Here is a 14,449-nt window from a genome sequence, read left to right on the forward strand (position 1 = left end):
AAATCATGATGTTACTTTGCAGATCTGTGAAAGTCATATATGGAAGGGCAGGTGACAAAATTACTTTTTAATTACTAACTGCCAGCAGCTGGTAAAGGAGACAGTCATTAAATGAGTACTACAGTTATTGGGGCATAACCTCTGTTTTAAATTGAGGCTTAATTCCTCTTAAAGTTTTCTTGGAAATGTTTTATGCAAATTCTCTTGCAGGGCCAGGGGCTAAACAAGAGACTTTCTGCATGTAAAGCAAATATTTTATTACTTATAAAGTATACCTATAGCTCCTCCTATTGCCATTTAACCTGGTAAGAAGAATCTGAAAGTGCCTGAAATACAGGTAAAGGGTAGTTTCTTTACTTTTTCAGTAATTGCTCCCTCAACAATTCTTTTCAAAAGCTCAGGTGTGGAAGATTTAGTAACCTTGGAACAAATCAGCCAGCAGAAGTTGTAGAGTTTATCGACAAATTATAATTAAATCTGTTCTCTCCTAGATGTTGCTGAACCATATTCCCAGAGGCCCCAATCAATAGAGTTAGTGGTTGAGGAATTCTGGGAATTGTCATTCATCATCTGGGCAGACTGAAGTTCCCATCTCTAGGAAATTGTATGTAATTGTATGGGATGGAGGACATTTCTGCACCCTCAGCTCTGGACAATCTATTGCCATCATCTCTGTTCTGCAGCTCAGCCATTCTTTCTGGTTCAGGCCTGGTGCATCCAGAAAGTACTCTAGGAATACTGCGTGTTTATGGGGCTCGTGACAGGCTCATTTCCCTAATGACGAGAGGGCTTGAGACTTGTCTGTTTCATCCTCAGCCTCTCCCATCTTTCCATGTTAGCAGGTCAGTCACAGTGTTTTGCAGATCTGCAAATGCAGCTAAGAGGAAGTATCTTGGTGGTTTTGTATCTCCCCTTCTGCACTTGGGGAGGGGGGAATCACCAGTAAAATGGACAGAGACAGGATTAAAAACGCAGGGAGTGATTGAATAGTCTTCTTTATGCCTTCCTATTGCTCAGCTGGAGGAGCAATGAAGATGTTATCAACACCATGATAATACCACGATCAACACAAAACCATAAAATAGCTATTTCCAATCTTCTATGGAGGTCAACCTTAGAAGGTAGACCAGACAAAAAACCAGACACAGTGCATATCTAAAACTATTTTTTATTAGAAGCAGTTATGGTAACTAAATATTGCAAGTCTGAATATGCTTCCCTTCCCCCTCTTTTATCTTCATGACAATTAAGAGGTGAGTGGGGGCTGTCTTGAGACATTCCCATAAACCACTTTCCCAGCCTGGGCTCAATTTTCCTTTATCTGATTGTTGCCTTGGTAGCAGATCTTCCCTCCATCCTTCAGGGCCATCCTTCTTGACTCACTCCAGGAAGTGAGACAAGAAGCTCAGGGCACCAAATGACTGCCCATATTTATTAAAGATAAATGCAAGCAGACCCTCCTATTCCGAGGTCAGACAGGTTGACTTGAACGTCAAGCCCAGATGGGCTGCGAAATGGCCCAACTTCTTGGAGTGACCCTTAGGACACAGATAAACCTCCAAGTCAGAGGTGGCATTCAGCAGGTTCTGACTAGTTCTGGAGAATCGGTAGTGGAAATTTTGAGTAGTTCAGAGAACTGGTAAATACCATCTCTAACTGACCCCACCCCCATCTATTCTTTGCCTCCCAAGTCCCAGCTGATCGGGAGGAAATGGAGATTTTGCAGTACCTTTCCCCTGCCACTCCCACCAAGCCCTACCCACAGAACCTGTAGTAAAAAAAACTTCGGCAGAAATAGCTCCAAGTACTTCAACGACCCTCTAAAAAACTGCGAATGAGTATAAATCCTTCCATTCCCCACCATCCAGTCAGCGCTGAAGAAGCTTCTTGAATGAGAAGCGAAACGTCTTCAAAGAAAAAAAAACCCGAGAAAGTCCAGTTGCCTCCTGAAAAAGCACCTTTGGGACTTCCTAAAAGGAGAACCGATTCAGCCGGGAGAGCGGTGGGTCTTTAGGATTCTCCAAGGAGAAGGCCGCCCACCAGCCTCAAGGGGGGAATGGAGGTCATCCAAGTGCAAGATCCACGCGCGTCCCCTACCGCCTCGACAAAGGCGGCTTCCAAGCCAGCTTCCTCCGCCGTTTTCCGGCAGCCGCAGATACACCGCCTGACGTCTGTATTTGCGGACGTCTCGGCTTGGGTCACAGCTCCGTCATACATTCACTCCAACTCAACTCTCCCAGCCACCTCCAGCAGCCGGAGGTGGCGAGGAGAAAGAGGCGGAGGCGGCGGCGAAGGATAACGGAGGAAGGAGGGAGAGGCTTCTCTCTCTCTCCCTCCCCCCACCCTTTTCTTAAAAGCTGCTTCCGGTTCTCCTGCTGCCATCTTCTCTCTCTCTCGCTCGCTCTCTCTCTTTGAAAGCGGGAGGGAGGCTTTTGAGGGACTCGCAGATGAAATAAAGGCGGGCAGCCGAGGGAGGCGGGGGCAAGGAAGAGGAGGGGAGCGGGAGAAGCCCTCGGTGACGCGCCATCGCTGGGGGCCGCGGGGCCGGCCGTCAGGAGGAAGCGCTCGGGCTTTCGTTCGGGAGCGCCGGGTCCTTCTTACGTCGCTTGAGAGGACTGCGGGGCGCGAGTCATAAATTAAAAAGAAAAAAAGGGGGGGGAGGAGGAGGAGGCGGCGGCGGCGGCGGCGTCTGGACCTCGCGGGCTGAGCTCACTTCTTGCAACCCCTCCAAGTTGCAACCCCTCGCACAAGCCGCCTGCCCGTTTCTGGGCTTGCGGGTGGGGAAGAGGCTGGAGCAGCGGCGGCTTTAGAAGACATCTCCAACCCCCCACCCCACCCCGGTGTCTTCGCCGGCAACGTTGTTTGCTGGAGGCGTTTTCCTCGCTTTCTTTCCTTCCTTCCCGGGCTCGCTTCGCACAAAGCCAGCGCCTGGGTTCCGCTCTCCCGGCTGCCCCCGCTCCACCGCCTCCCCTCCTCGCCTGCCTGCCTGCCTGCCTGCCTTCTTCTTCTTTTTTGGGCTTCTTTTCACGCGATGGGCCAGAGAAGCTCCCGGAACGACCCGCGGGCCAGCGCCTAGAACGCCGGCTGCATTGCCTCTCCTGCTGGCGACCGCGTCTTTCCTGCTTTAGCCGAGTCTCTCCCGATTCATTCTTCTCCGGCTCTGAAGCGCCGTCTCCACCGGACTCGGCAAGAAGAAAGGAGAGAGAGAGAGAGAGAGAGAAGCGAAAGGCGGCGGGCAGAGCGAAGCCGCCCTCCGTCTGGGCTCTTGTGTTTCTGCTTCCAGGAGCCGGGAAGAAGGAAAGGTAAGCGGGGGGGGGGGAGCGGGGTCGCCGCCTTTCGCGGGTCGGTCTGCTCGGTTGTGGAATGCGCTCGGACTAAGCCGGGCTGCGCCTGACTGAGCGATCTTTGTTAATAAGATCGTTTGGCGAGAAAGGGACGAGGAGGAAAAGGAGAGCGGAGGCGAAACTCGAAGCTCCAAAGGGTTTTTTTGGGGGGGGGGAGGGCTTCTGGGTGGGTGACTGTCCTCCAGGATTGAAACGTCTCATTTCTTATATGGTAAGCGAGCGAATCTCTCTTCCCCCGGGGCCTCGACCGCTTAAACCTCAAAGGGCTTTTTTTTTTTTTGAAAAGGCGGCCGGGGGAGGGAGGGGGTAGACTATCGTTTTAACCCGCGTTGACTGTTGTTGTCATTGTTGCTCAAGCCGGGCTTTTGTCTGGAGGGGCTCAGTCTGAAAGAATGTGGCCCATCCAGGAGAATTGCCGGCAGTCGCTCGATCTCAAGTCGGCGGTGACTTGATTCGGGTCCACTTTCTTTTGTTATGATTCCGTGGTGGACTTGGGTGCGGGATGCCGTGTGTAGCGCGGTCCCGCGATATACCGGATAGCTTGGGGTAAAGCAAGCGGGAGCGATTTTGTCGTGGGTGGGTGGGTGGGTTTGGTAGCGGCGTCTAAAATAGGAAATGGGCTTCAAATTCGTCTTGCTCGTTGTTGTTTTTTTTAAGACTTTCTCCGTGGGAGTTTGGGTTAAAACATTCGTTTTCGCTGGGACTTTGGAGAAGAAAAGCTGTATTGCTTTCTATGTAGAATAGAATAGAATAGAATAGGAATAGGAATAGAATGGATGGGATAGGGATAGGATTGAATTCTTTATTGGCCAAGTGTGATTGGACACAATGTATTTGTCTTTGGTGCATATGCTCTCAGTGTACATAAAGAAAAATAAAATAGAATACATTATCAAGAATCATAAGATACAACACTTAGTGATAGTCATAGGTGACTAATAAGCAATCAAATTATATCAAACAAATAAAATATTTATGTAGTCCTAGGATCACCTGGGAGCACGCCTCCCCTCTCCCCCACTTCCTTGTCTCTTCACCTGGTCACGCCTTAAACCGGCAGGTAAAATTAAATCTGGTGGGAAAGGGGGAAGATTTGCTTTCAATAAAGCCGTAAATAAACTGGGCGAGCGCAGCCTTTGAACTTCTGCTGCTTTGTGTCTGAAGCTCGCCGGTGTCTCGTTAATTCCTTGCGACACCGAGACGGTTTCCGTCCGTCTTAAGACACGCAGGTTGGTCAATGCTCCTCAAAGACTTGTGGGTGGTGGGTGTGAGGAAGGCGAATAGAAACAATGTATAGAAATTGCAGGAATGTAAGGTGGGAGCTCCGCTGTTTCTTTGGCAGCTTCCAGAGAGGAGAACCTGGCGGGGCCGGCTGAGCTGGGAACGGTGCCTCCGTTGGATTCCCTCTAAATCGTCTCTCATCCGACCTTGAGATTTGATTTTCCTGGAGCTTTCTTTGAGGCTTTCATATTGGCTCCTCTTCTCTTCCCCCTCCCGCTTTGTTTAGTAGACCTGCCGGGTTTGTTCCTTCGAAGCTTCCTGCTCTAAAGTGTGGCTTCTCTTTATTAAGGGCATGCAACCCGAGTCACTCCGGATCTCTTGCCAGAGGCTACTACATTGGTCAGGAGTGATGTGGCTGCCTGTCAATCCTTATCCATACAGAGATGAAACAACACGCAGCACTTTGTCCTTACACTTTCATAAGTAACTTAATGTGGCAAACATACCTAATAGTCCTTCCTTCTCCTATTTTCTCAAATATTTGCAATGTATTGGGTAAACTAAAAGTAGATTAGTTAAAAAAATTGGTTATTCTTTTTCTCAAGTTAACTTTTACTGCCCTCCAGAAAAGCTACCTGGGAGTGTTAGGAATGTCCTAGGTTGGATGACATGATAGATGAGTTGCAATTTTTAGGGAAAACTGACCCAAAGTTGAAAAGAAGCATATTGTAGAAGCCCTCCATTCATGTAAGTTTGGATCTAAACAAATATTTTCTGTAATACGCGCATTCTTCTTGCACATGTTTTAGTGCCAAAAGAAGGCATCTCTTGATGCGCCCTTGATCTAATCAAGCTGTGGCATACAAAATAATACTTCTTATAAAACTGGAGGACTGTTTAGATATATGACATGTATCGATGTAAATTTGTGTATGTTCCTTGGAGTCAGTATTGACTCCTGGTGACCATCTGGACTAGTCCCTGCAGTTTTCTTGGCAAGATTTCAGAAGTGGTTTGCCACTGCCTTCTTTCCAGGGCTGAGAGAAAGTGACTGGCTTAAATCTCTGGTTGTCTTCATGCCTAAAGCCTACTAGAATTCAGCTTCCAGCTTCTAGCTTGGTGCCTTAACCATTCCACTAAACTGATTATCTATTGTCATGAAGTTATTTGTTTGTTTGTTTCATCCATTCCCAAAGGTTCTAGGTCTGTGATGACGAACCTATGGCAGGTGTGCCGGAAGTGGCATGCAGAGCCATCACCTGTTGCTCTTCTGGGTTCCGGCATGTCGACCAGCTGGTCTTCACACGCGCAAGAGTGGCAGAAACTGGAAGAGCAGCCGCCTGATGCACATGAGTGTGCCGGGAAGATGATCTTCTGATTTCCAGCATGTACATGCACACTGGCCAGCTGGTCTTCATGCGTGCATGCATGAAGACCAGATGGCCGGTGCGCATACACGAAATGGGAAGATGATCTTCCCGGCATGCGCATGCGCACTGGGCAGCTACTCTTCTGGTTTGCAGCACATGCATGCATACCAGCCACCTGGTCTTCCACATGCATGCATGCCAGAAATCGGAACACCAGGTGGCTGGTGCACATGCATGCCCTGAAAACTGGAAGATCATCTTCTTGGCGCACACATCGAGCGGCTGCTCTTCCGGTTTGTGGCGCATACATGCATGCTCCTGTTTCAGCATTCGGTACCAAAAACTGTTCTAGGTGGTTATGAAGGACTTAGCATCCGCTTGTTTTATATTACAGCCTCCTATCATTAGCCATTGTTTAACTGCTGGAGTTTATGACAACTATTTTCCATAGGATCTAGAAAGCACCAAATTTGATATTGCATAGTAAATTGCACAAGCAGATTGTGCAATGGCTGAACTTGGGCATTAGCCTATCTTGAACTTAAGGGTCTTCTACTTCTGACACAAAATCAGCTGTCCCATCCAACATTTGAAAAATGATAATGACGATGGTCTAAGTTTACATACTATACATGTCATGTGTTTGATTAAAGAGCAGCACATGTTGGAAGGAGGAAGTTAAATGGCAAGGCATGGTCTTTAACCAGAATTTTAGCATTTTAACTACAGATGTTTAATTTAATCTCTGAACTAGGGTTTGCTTTTATAAAACCAGTTAGAATAAGACCATTGTAAAAACCCTGGTCTGTAAACTAGACAGGGAATAGAAAAAAATATCTCCAAAGAATGCATTGGCAAACCATTTCCATATTATTGCTAATAAAATTAATTGGCAATGGCCATGAAAGTACCAGGTCAAGGTTTTTATGTAAGAGGGACCATCAGACTGATTAAGTTCCACAAATCTCTGTAAAGAATATTAGCAATATTGCATCCCAGGCTCTTTGAAATTAAAGTTTTTGTTTTAGTAGGCTGGCCCAGTTGTGCCATCAACTAATAGAAGCTGATTCACATGTATCTTCCACTGTGTGATCAGAACATTGCTTAGCTGTCTATTTCTCCTAATCATTAAGCCAATTAGTTTATTGCAAGATACTATATTTAGAGGTGTTTCTAGAAATGACCTAACTCCAGACAGTAGGACCAAACAGTGATAGGATTTGAGATTCCACATTTGAATAAGATATGATGCTAGCTAAAACAATTTCCCATTTACATGACACCTCCTCCAGGTTAGAGGAGTTCACTGAGAGTACATAGCACTCTGGGATTGACATTGGATATTTATTAGTTGAGATAACTACATCATGAACATTGTTGACCATCTTTATATAAAGAATTGTATAAATCTCTTTGAAATGTAGCCACCCAGAGTCATTGATTGAGATGTGTAGTATGCAAATTGAATGAATAAATGAATGAAATAATAGCTTGATTGCCATTACATTATTTTCAGAGATAGATAGATAGATAGATAGATAGATAGATAGATAGATAGATATGGTAGATAGATAAATAAATAAGTAAGTAAGTAAGTAAGTAAGTAAGTAAGTAAGTATGTATGTATGTATGTATAGATGATAGTGATATTCCCTTTAGAAATAATTCTGCAATAGTACTACAGTAGTTAGCTCTGGTTTTCCAAGATTCTTGAGAAGAACAAGGGATTGGGAATAATTCATGATTTTTCTAGTTATATTGTAACTAGTTGCAAAGTTAACAAACAGCTGAAGCTTTTTTCTTGGCTTTAAATCAAGAGTGAAGAAAAGTTTGTCTTGTTCATAATAATTGTATATCCAGCTGTATGTCTAAGTTAGAAATGCATATCCAAAATTCTTTATTCACAATAATCCCAAAGGTGCTTTTTCAAACGGCAACTTTCTTTGTTTTGCTTGAAGATGTTTCACTTCTCATCCAAGAAGTTTCTTCAGAACTAAAGCTTCTTGGATGAGAACAAAAAGTCTTCAAGCAAAACAAAGAAATTCCAGTTGCCTTTTGAAAAAGCCTTTGGGACTACCATGACCTGGATGGCTGAGAATCTCAATAGACATTTATTTACAATACAAGTAGTTAAAAATAGAATGATGTTAATATTTGTTTTCGAGTATTAAAATTGATTTCAAGCATTGAGTTTAATTGGATGCCTCAATTTAGAGACACATGAAGAAATAACTTTCTCTAAAACAAATTGATTTGCTTGTCTATTTAATTTGAACATTTGAATTGAATTCCTGTACCAACCTCAGAATTTCTTCCCCAAAAGTCCATAGTAATACGTCAATGAAAATTCTCATTCATCCAGGTTTTGGCAACTGGATTTCTTTTCTTCTTGGTTCAACACATTTTGTTGCTTATCTAAGTAGCTTCTTCAATATAAGCATTTTGATTGTTTATCCACCTATATTCCATACTTGATTCATTTGTATTGTCATCTTTTAAAGTACAAATAACAATAAAATGGAAAATATTAAAAACATGCCAATGAGAAATTTGCAGGCACATTGAGTGAAGTAACTGAGCTTTCCTGCTGTCCCCCCCCCCCCACAGCAGTTTTAATAAGGAATAACATTATCTTCAATTATTCATTATTTGATATTCAGCCAGTGGGTATCTTGAGATTTCCATATTTAAGATATGGGGAGAAGAGAACGTCACTAATTGTTGTAGCTTGAACGATTGGAGACAAAACTATTACCAATATTAAACCAACAAGGCAGCTGTTAATTTTCCGGATACTTTCTTGGAACAGTCAGAGCTCACTTTCATCTCTGGGGAAAAGACTAGTATTGCAAAAGTAGTTTGAATACAAAAGTTTATCTAGATCAATTTTCACAAATCCTTGCCATCCTCTTAAGTATGTAACTCCCAGAAATTCCAGCCCACATTCCTTTAAACCAGATTAGCAGGGAATTCTAAGGCAGGGGGTCTCTCACCATATCTAAAAAATGCCAGATTAGAAAAGTTTGATTTAGAACAGATCCCAAACTGGCTGGAGTTACCAGTACTTGTTTTTCATTGTTCCTCTGTTTCAAATGCTTTTGAAGAAATTTAAGCATTGTCTTCAGAAAACAGATCAATCTGTTGTTCAATTGACAGACACCCTAAAATTACTGCTCTGATTAAGCCATAGCACTATCTGGCCTCTATTATGTATAATTTAAAGATCTATTCTTCTAGTAAGGAGAAGTAATGGAAGATGAATATTTGCAATACGATTTATCTGCAGTAAAATGATTAACACTTTCTACTTTTAATTCTTCAATGATAAGTACATTGACTATTGTTTGGAATTCCTTTCTGTATCTGCTTATCTTGACAAGTGGGGAAAAAAACCAATTTGATCAGTAGAGGTACCCAGAATAAGGTTATGAACCTTATTTTGGTCTAGAATTCCAGACATTTATTGTTCTTTATGTTTCTCACGTGATTTTTCACTCCTTGAAAACACTACAGTAATACATGCTGCAAACTATGTGCTTTTGGTTCCATTGTTGAAAAGGAAATGCTGCGTTATTCTGACTCAAAAACAACTGAAAATCAAATGACCACTGGAAAGGCGATCCTGAATTTTCATAGATGAATTCTGGAATTCCCCTCATCAAAAGACAGTTTTATATGGTCTAGAAGTGCTCATTTACAGTAATCAATTATATGCTTTTATTGTGACTGTTCACCTGTATGTATCATTTAGCTCTGGGTAGATTTCATCCATGAATCCCTAATCTTGTGCTTATAGAGGAAAAGATGCTGGTGTTTAAGAGCCTCCTACTTTTGTACATCATCATAAACTTCAGTTTAACCAGTAAACTTAAGTTTTCTTCTGCTTTAATAAATTACCACAAAATTATAAGAAGTATCTCTCTCTCTTTTTTTTTACCATGTACAGTATTTGGGTATGGGATGGGGGTGGTGGAGAGAAGTGCTCGATTTAGGCTGCTTGAAATTAATTATAATAAATTGAATTTCTGTGGTATTTTTTTAATATGCTTAACTTCTGCTTCAGCCTCTCTTTTAAAACTATTCTTATTAATGGCTGCAATGTTTTTTACCAGCATCACTTGAGGAAACTTGAAAAGCTATCTAAAGATCTATTGTTTCCTCTTCGGTCTCCATTGCAGCTCAGTTTTCAAGCTTGTGCCTTATCTCAGAATTAATTCCCAGTAGATATTACTTCCGCAGTTCAATTCTTCCGGACTTGTTTTACAAAGCGTGGCAAAAATGCTTTCTTGGTGCGCCTTGCTTGAGCTGCTGTTAAAAACTACTCAAGAATGTTCTTCAAACCATCTCCTCTTTGGGGGCTCTTTTGTCTCTGGATGTTCCAAGTCAGTGTGTGTGTGTGTGTGTGTGTGTGTGTGTGTTCAACAAGATAAGTTAAAGCAAAATGGAACCTTTGCTAGAGTGAAACAGTAGTCAACATTCCCATTTTAAAAAGACCCTTCTTGGCGATAATGCATTTTTTATCCAAACAGAAAGTTTTGGCTTTGCAGGCAGCCGAACATGCAACTCTGGACTTATTGATGAATGAGCAGTATGAAATATTCCCTCAGCTAAAGTCATCTTTATTAGAAATAGCACTTAGATTTATATACCGCTTCACAGGGCTTTACAGCCCTCTCTAAGTGATTTATAGAGTCAGCATATTGCCCCCTACAATCTGGGTCCTCATTTTATCTTGGAAGGGTGGAAGGCTGAATCAACCTTGAGCCGCTCAGAATCGAACTCCTGGCGTGAACGTTGAGTTATCCTGTGGTACTTGCATTTTAACCACTGCACCACCACAGTTCTACTAGGAAGAAAATGTCATAAAACTGAAACCTATTTGGCTTTTTGATATTTTTGATGGCCCCAGTTTGATGGTGTCGCCCATCCTGTGCTACTAAGACCTCGATTGCCAAGACTGCTATATTATGGTCCAAGTAAAACTTTGCCTATGTGCAATACGATGCAGTCTGGTGATATATTGTAGGTAGAGAATATGCTAGTGAGATATGTTTCTTTCTATGGTGGTTGCTTTCAAAACAATGTTGCTTGTTATTTATACATCTTAGAGTGGTTACTATTGGCTAATAATTCTGCTGTTTTTATTCAGTCAATTAGATTTGTCCCATCACCAAAAATTGCGGCATCTGAAACTGTGCTGAAAAACAGTTAGGCCTTACAGAAATGTTCTCTATTCATTTGCTTCTCACAATGTGGTCATCTGTTAAGACTAGCAGAAGCTAAAGCAGTGTTTTTTAAACTTGTCAAGTTTAAGACGTAGGGACTTCAACTCTCTGAATTTCTCAGCCAGGTTTCTTTCATAGTATTCTGGATTGCTTTTAAAAAGTAAACCTGGGAAACAGGGAATGCAAAGAAGTAAGACAAACCATGTCCCTACTGCCTGGAGTTCTGTTTTCAGTTCTCTAGAATGTGTGTTGACTGCATAGCAGAATACTGTAGTACTTCAGTCGTCACATGCTGATAGGTGGCCAAATGAGTTTCCAAGTTTGCTGTGTTTCTAAGGTTGCTATGTTTCCAAGGTTGCTTGAATTGTAGGGAGGAGGAAGTAGCATGGAAGTGGACATGGGAAGGAATATCTGCTATTTTCCGTGTACTGCTGCTGAGCAGTGAAGGAGTAACTGGTAAATCACTAATCAGTAATCACTGATTTACCAATCAGTTAAGAAACTGAACTATGAATCATAAACCCTGAGCCCAAATTTTGCTCCTGCCCTGAATGTAGGTCATCTTGGATAATGCTTGCTTGCAGAGAGATTGGCCTGAAGATGCCTTTTATTAATGACCTCCTTAGTCTACCATTTTAAATAGCTATGCAGACATGATTCCTTTCTGCCACCCCAGATGTATTCATTTAAAGGATTGTCTATGATATTCCCTATGGGATTGAAGGTCTCCTCTCTAGATTTATTGTGGTGGCAAAATTGTTAGTTTTCAGTTCCTTATTTGCAGGACAATTCAAAAGAGAGACCAGTCAATTAACTTAATATCTTAACACTATATTGAAATCACGTATGCAAAATAATCTGAAGGTGTCTTTGCTCTTTAAATGTGAAGTGAATGTTTACTGCTGGTTTATAAGCTACTTGTTAAGAAGGGCTCAGAATATTCCTAATAGAAAGACAAAACATTAAAAATAAATAAGAGATTGTTTGCATTTTTAGTCTGTAGACCATCTGGTCAGGATGATAGAACCAGGATGGAAGATTTTGTTCTGCTGAAACTGATTTAGATTTCTCAGCCTGCTTGGATTATTTTGTCTGGATGTTGGTTAGTGGTTTTTAGACCTAGTTATTTCCATACTCTTCACATATGCACGGTGTAAGAAATCTTTTTGGCCTTCAATTTTATGTTTTTCACATTCTGCCCCACATTTGACCTGCTGAAACTAATCTTCTGTGACCTTGCTGCTGTAGTAAAGATCTTAGTGTTCTGCATGATAGAACAATATCAGAAGTGTTTGAAGAAGGAAAAGTTCAGACTGCCTGGATATTCCTACTTATTTTGTTTTTGTTATTGCTTTAACAACAACAATAATAATTTTTCCAGAGTGGGTTTGCAGGATGATGCAGTGATGGTATTCTCACAGCCAATTGGCCTCAAGACTGAGTTGAAGCTGAAGCCATGCCTCTGGGCTCCTCTCCTCTGACTCCAGTTTCAATCCAGTCTGGCTGAAGAGAGGTTGAAATTTATTGACTCCTGATCAGATTTACCTTCTTTGGACCATCCTCTACTCAGCTTGCTTCCTATCTCACAAGGAGACCCTGCCTTTACCTCCCAATAAATGCCTGCCCATAGCTGCATTTTTTTCAGCTACCTGAGGGTTTAAAGCTCAAGGCTTCGGTGGCTGGGTCGCTGTTCCAGCGGCCATTTTGGCCGGCGACCACATGGAGCCTTGAGAGGGCAGATCGGTGCCGGTGGGAGCTAAAGGGCTCTGGTTTCCAGCCCGACAGTTCCAGAAGCCCTAGAACAGAGCGCGCCTTGCTGCTGCGGTATTAGAGGAGGGCTCAGAAGAGGGCGAAGGATGCGGAAGCCCCAGGAGCAGCAGAAGCAGCTGGGAAGGTGTGCAGTGGTAGCAGACTCCCTAAGAAGCCGTGGCAACCCTGAAACACACCCTTTGTGGCGTTTAAAAGATCAGGGCGTGCGGCGAAGTGAGTGAGGATCTAAATTCTTCAGGCTGCTGAGGTGGAGGTGAGGAGCGGATTACAGGAAGCACGAGGAATGGTTGTAAGTAGCTGCGTGATGGCGGATAGATCCCCTTCCCCCCTATGTCCCCTGGGGAGGGGACTTCCTCCAGGCAGCGTCCCACTGCCTCTTCCAGGAGGCTTAACGCCTCAGCTGACACTTGCCCTTCCCGTGCCAGCCAGAGAGATGAAGCAAGGAGGCACAGGGCTTTAGTAAGAACCTTTTCCAGGGCAGAGAGGTTGAGGGCTCTGGAGGGTAGGATCAGTCCCTCTCCCTCCAGGTCCAGGTCACCCTTAGGAGGTCTTTCTAGGCAGGATTCTCCCCCTAGGTCCCCAGATTCCTTGAGGGAGTGCAGTGGGGGGGGTGCCCATTCTCCCCCTTTCCATGGAGGATCTTCACCAGGTAGAAAATCAGGCTGAGTTTCTCTCTCAAGAGACACAGCAGGGAGGTAGAGACCCATCCAGGCATTCCCTGGCACCTATCCCCAGGCATAGTCAGGTGCCAGTGGGACCCAGCTGGGATTCCTTAGATATGAAGGACCTGCCTGTTAGCCTCCAGAATCTCATTGAAAGAGCCATTGCTTCAGGTGTGGCTGCAGGCATGCAGCACCAGGTGCCTCGGCCTGTACCTCAGGGTGAGGTCACGGTCCCCAGTTCTTCATCATCCCAGCCATGGGGCCCGACCCAGCCAGTCTGTCCCCCTGGGTCCCCTTCCTTGGCAAGCAAGGGGTCAGTCTTGGGAGACAAGGCGCAGCGAGACCCAGATCTCTCTGAGGATGAGGAGGATCTGGAGCCTGACCCCCCCTGCCTTCATGGGGTTGTTCCCTCCTACCCTATTCCAATCCCTGCCACTGCACAGCTGGGGGGGCAAGGTGGCAAAAGAAGGAGAGCCGGCGAAGAAACCCCAGGGCCCGGTCTATTCCGAGCCCAAAACTGTTAAGCAGGAGATCCCTGCTCCTGATTTATTCCTGAAAGTAGTTAGGAGGCAGTGAGAGACACCCAGGGTTTTCCCTACTCCAGGCAATAATGACAGACGGTTCTACAACATTGAACCAGATTTCTTCCAAGCATTGTAGATGCTCTCTGTGGATCTGCCTGTGGTGGCCTTGGCTGCCCCAGCCTCACTGGTACCCAAGGATGTGGCAGACAACCTGAAGGCAGAGGACAGGAAGGCAGAGATGATCCTCAGGAAGACCTTCCAGTCGTCGGCTTGGGCCATTAAGGTGGCAGCCTCTGCATCATTCTTCAGTCGTATGGCCATCCTTTGAATGGA

At 44.1% G+C, this 14,449-nt stretch overlaps 1 protein-coding gene across 1 annotated transcript in view; it reads left to right on the plus strand.

Moving 5' to 3' along the window:
* Positions 1-2,324: 2,324 nt before the first annotated feature.
* The window catches only part of SRC (SRC proto-oncogene, non-receptor tyrosine kinase), a 116,443-nt gene continuing 104,318 nt past the window's right edge, over positions 2,325-14,449 (plus strand). Inside the window, exon 1 of the mRNA XM_081946718.1 lies at positions 2,325-3,302. The gene's annotated coding sequence lies outside the window, so the exon portion shown is untranslated. The remainder of the gene's footprint in view (positions 3,303-14,449) is intronic.

Source organism: Natrix helvetica (assembly GCF_964273705.1).
Source record: "Natrix helvetica genome assembly, chromosome: 3".
NCBI classification, from domain to species: Eukaryota; Metazoa; Chordata; class Lepidosauria; order Squamata; family Natricidae; genus Natrix; species Natrix helvetica.